A 5,360-nucleotide genomic window follows, 5' to 3' on the forward strand; every position below is an offset into this window, starting at 1 on the left:
CACAATCCCCCTCATAAATGCGCGCTGCTTAGTATCTACATCCACCGATTCATGTACAAAATATCAAGTCACGCGTCCATCCGTGTAAGAGCTGGTTTATGCGCTTTTTCTCTGATTCCACCTATGGCGGGTTTTCGTCATGACACTGTTATAAATAAGACCGTTACACATTCTTGTACACATGCACATAATTGTGCATGTGTCCATACATACACTCATTTACTTTACAAATACACATCAACCACATCATTACACATAACCTTATCCATCCCCGTATATTTTTACGGGCAACACATGCCACGCTTGTGGGACAATGCATTGCATGGTGAACCCATTCGCCATGACAACTCTTCTCGACCGAAACTCCATCGGTCATCTCAACGGTCGGAAATCCCTCGACCGGATCACTACTCTACGATCGATAACTTCAATCGGAGCTTTGCTTCACTCGAACCTTCTCGTTCAGTCAGCACAAGTCGCGATTGGATCATACACCAATCGGCTAGTACAATGTGGCATGGGTCATGAAATCGTGTCGTGCATTTGTGTATTCTTTCTTTCATCATCGTGTTGTGCATTTGTGCTTTATTTTTTACCCTTTGGTTTTTAAAATTTTTTACCCTCAAATTTTTTGAAATTTTATATTTGGCCTTTGTGTTTCGAAATTCTGCATTCTGCCCTCCAAATTAGCTTTCGAAATTTCATCTCATGCCCTTGAGCTTTTGAAATTGCATCTTCTCTACCCTTATGTTTTTTTTTGAATGCCCCTCTCTTCTTGCTTCAATTCATATTCTCGCCTTTCACTTCTAGCGGATGGCAACGGCGGTGGCAGCGGTGACAATAGCGGCAACGACGGCAACAATAGCAGCGATGGCAGCAACAATAGCGGCGGCGGCGGCAATGATAGCGGCGGTGGCGGCAACGATAGCGGCAACGGCGCGGCAATAGCGGCAACGATGGCGGCGGTGTCGTGAAGATTTTCAGCAATGGTGGGAAAATCACATAAAACTACAAAAGGATGGAGTTCTTGAAGAGCTTTCAGATGCACTTTACTACATAAGAAACGGACATCTAAGTGTCAACTTATGTGGGTATGAAGTTTTGCAAAAGAAAAAGAGAAAAATAAAATTGTGAAATATCCCACATAGATAGGAAAGTTAAGGCCCTGGCTATATAAGCACATTAAGATCCCTTTTTTTTTCATTTGTGCTAAGAGCACTTTGGCCACTTTGTCTAGAGGGATGAATGTGACCAAATTTCTAAAAACCGATTGGCAATAAAATGGAACCAGCCGGTAATGGAACCGGAACGGTCGGAAATCAATTTGGAATCAGCCGATAAACTGGAAACCAAACTGGAACCGGCTGGTAAGCAAACCGAAACTGGCCGGAAAGCAAATTGGGACCGGTCGGTAAGCAAACCAGAACTGGCCGGAAAGCAAATCGGGACCGGTCGGTAAGCAAACCAGAACTGGCCGGAAAGCAAATCGGGACCGGTCGGTAAGCAAACCAGAACTGGCCGGAAAGCAAATCGGGATCGACCGGTAAGCAATCCGGAACCGGCTGGTAATCAAATCAGAACCGGCGAAATCGGCAATTGGATGGTGTCGGTAACCGGGCAAAACCAACAACCGGTGACCGGACGGAACCGGTGATCGGGTAGAACCGGCGTCGGCGGCACTCATGGAGGTGGAAATGATTGCACTGGCAGTGGCGATGGCGGTGGCGGCGACAATTACGGCGATGACAGCGATGACGGCGACAACGGCAATGATTGTAGCGGCGGCGGCTGCAACAATGGCGGCGGTGGCGCTGATCTCTTTGATTTTGTTGGAATCGCCATTCATCATCTTTACTAGTTGTAGTGCCATAGTTGTTACAAGTAGGCCACACAATTCTAGAGAAGTTACATACAAAACACAAGCCCTGGCAGAATCATCTTTCGCTACCGGAGCATTGAAGAGAGCTGAGATACTCAAAGAGACAATCTATGTTAACTTAATAAGTGGCGAGAAAATGTAGAACGTTCTTGTAGCTTAGTCGCCTCTCTGCTACACTCCTTATAATGACCTGCAAGAATGGAACAGAAACCCTCCGGTCAATCGAAGGATCAGCGCAAGAAGAAACAACATCAACATCCAAAGATTTTGAGATGTTGTGAGAGGCCCATCCTAAGAGAAGTATCCGATGAGATCTCAGATGGAGATGGTGATGGTGTGGATGATAATGATGATGAAGAGGGCCCCATAACCTGCATTAAAGCTTTGCCTTTCCATCCATGGATCCATCTTCTACTTACATCCTCCGTCTTCTTCTTCTGATCCTTCTCGTTGAGATTCTGATTCTTTTTCCTCCTTCTCAGCCTCAAAGAACTCGCTCTCACTTTTCTTCTTCTTCTTCTGAACTTCCTTTTTGAAGTAGTTGTCTACTTTGCTTACATCAAGCTTTGTAGAGGTTGCTATTACATATGATTGACTTACTCAACGTAGAGGTACATCATTTAGCTTGAATGGACTTGTAACCAAAATCAAACCAGATTCCAACTGCATAAGGAAAACAACCCTCTTCCCCTTAAAATGTCTAGCAAGCAGATTCAAGACAATGCCTGGGGTGATGCTTGACCTGAGATTAGTAGGTTTGAGGACACATTTATTTCGAAGGGGTTTAGGAACATCATCACCAAGGTAGAACTTGGGAGGTCTCTTGGATACGAGAGTTTTAGAAGCTTGCTTCTGGTGGGAAGGGAAGGATCCACCATTCTTCGCTTTGATGGCCCACAAACCACGCTTATGATAAACACTGGAGCGTGAATGGCAACCTACTCCTCGAACGACCTCTTTATTTCGAGTACCTTGGAATGTAGGCTTACCCATGGCTTCGTTCATTCTTCTCTACTCTGTTCTGTTGCAAAGAGTCGTGAATCTTTGTTCTCTACAACGGAGTCTGCGAACAATCAGGCAGCAGACCTCACATATGCCGAAGTGTTTCCTTCCCTTATCTGTGGAGAACCGTTTCACTTTCCTCCTCTTCTTCTCCCTTCATCTTTTGGAAGTGGACACAAACAAACACATGCACAACACAAACGCAACGCAAATTCACAAAATGAGAGAGATGGATGGACATAGAGATGAAGGTTGGGGTGTCTAGGGTTTTAGGTAGAGAGATTGAGGAGAGAAATTAGTGATGGGAATGGGGAGTGAGGGAGTGACTTCTTCTCAAGGGAGGTTAGCCGTTCAAGCGGGCCAAAAGTGTTGTTGGGGTGGGGGGTGAAGCCTAGAATGGCTCCACCCCCCTCCCAAGGGGGTTACGTGAGAGAGAGAAAGAAGGAGAGTAAAAATAAACTTCCCCATGACTGCAAATACCAACAAATAGTAGAACAAGGTAGATGGAGAGACACACACACACACATATTCAGAAACGCAGGGATGCAGTGAGGGAGGGAGTGACTTCCTTTCAAAGGAGGGTCGGCCGTTCGGGCATGCCAAAAGTGTTGTTGGGTGGGGGGTCAAGCCTAGAATGGCTTCACCCCCTTCCCAAGGGGGTTACGATAGTGAGAGAGCAAGAGATAAAGACAAATACGAAATGACACCAAATGAGAGGGGAAAAAACTATATCTCATTACATACCCCATAGGGGGTTTATATAATACATCCAATGTAACGGTTACATGACCATTATAAATAAGACCGTTACACATTCTTGTACACATGCACATAATTGTGCATGTGTCCATACACACACTCATTTACTTTACACATACACATCAACCACATCATTACACATAACCTTATGCCTCCCCGTATATTTTTACGGGTAACAACGAGTCGAAAAGCGCCGAAGTTGCAACATCGAAGACGCTCAGAAGCACCTTATGAGCAAACAAGCCAACCTAGAGGGTCGAGGTGCGCAGAACTGAATGCGTCACAGGAAGCAAAACCGGACCGGACGTAGAGCGCGAGCCAGGTGGGAAGACACCATGTGGAGCTAGAGAAGAGGTTCGGAAGACACAAACACAGACACCACAATCTGACCTCAAGTTGAGCTTGAGGGGGAGTGTTGAGCAAACAAGCTCAACCGGATCCAGATCGGTGTCCGGAACAAAGAACCAGATTGTTTTCCAGATCAGTATCCGGAACCACGATCCGGATCGGAGATACAACTCGGATTGGAACCATTAGGCCGATAGAGGCCTACGAATCTAGCCTAGTACGCAGGCATATTTTTGGGAGTCTGTGTCATTCGCTCGTATGAGCAGTGAAGTACATATCAGTACTTATATTAGTCCGTGTAAGGACTTGTATAAAAGTGCTCATTGAGCACATTGTGTGTATAGAGTGTTGTTATTTTTTAAATTGAGTTTATGCTTTCTGCTCTCTTTGTCTCCCCCATGTAAGGTTTCCATTAAACCTGTGTCTATATTCTTTAGCTATCTGGACAAGCCGGTTTTGTCTTAGCTTCCACAATCATATTCTTTTTCACTTTCTCGGGATCGAAGTGATGCAAACCCCGAAAGGCATATTAATCAGCAAAAGGCATTATGTGTTGAATATGCTCTTCAAGTTCAGCATGAGGGATTGTAAATCCGTCTCGACTCCTCTTGACAAGAATGTCAAGCCTTGCCACGGATCGGGAACGGCTTGCAACGTGACACGGTTCCGGCAATTAGTCGAAAACCTTATTTACTTGACCATCACCCGGTTAGACCTCAGCTATCCGCTCGGCTTGATTAATCAGTTTATGTCACAGCCAACAAACATCCTACCACCTTCAGTGTGTGCATGGGATATTGTGATATGTGAGGGACACAAAGGATCTTGGGATATTGTATCAGACGCGATGTTGATAGGGCCGAAAGTGGAAGTGATCGTCGATTTACATCGGGATATGCATTCTCCTTCAGGATTGCGGCAATTGCCTCCCAATTGCCTGGTGCAGCAAGAAGCAACTGACAATGGCACTGTCGAGCACTTAGGCTGAATATAGAGGAGCGGTTATCGCTACGTGCGTAGCCATTTGGCTAAAAAGGCTGCTAAAGGATCAGTGGGTGGAGGATGTTGATCTGATGATGATCTCCCATGACAACCTCAACAGTATCCAATTAGCAAAGAACCTCATCTTCCATGCTTGGACGAAACACATCGAAGTGCATTATCACTTCGTGCGCAAGTGAGTTCTCAATGGTGAAGTGGAACTGTAATATGTTCCGACGGATCGGCAAGTGGCCGATATCTTCATCAAACCTCTTAGACTTGACAAGTTGCAGCAATACTTAGGTGTTCTTGGTCTATAGCACCGTGACTTGCCGGACTTGAGGGGGAGATTCGAAATAAAATTCAAAGAGATACTTGACGAGAGAGCCGA

At 45.5% G+C, this 5,360-nt stretch overlaps 1 pseudogene; it reads right to left on the reverse strand.

Moving 5' to 3' along the window:
• Window positions 1–2,275: 2,275 nt before the first annotated feature.
• LOC147850573 (large ribosomal subunit protein eL6 pseudogene) lies at window positions 2,276–2,879 on the reverse strand (annotated as a pseudogene).
• Between the last annotated feature and the right edge of the window lie 2,481 nt (window positions 2,880–5,360).

The sequence above is a fragment of the Azolla caroliniana genome, unplaced genomic scaffold (assembly GCF_043228905.1).
Source record: "Azolla caroliniana isolate FFs.n. ecotype wild unplaced genomic scaffold, voAzoCaro1.0.p SCAF_21, whole genome shotgun sequence".
Lineage (NCBI taxonomy): Eukaryota > Viridiplantae > Streptophyta > Polypodiopsida > Salviniales > Salviniaceae > Azolla > Azolla caroliniana.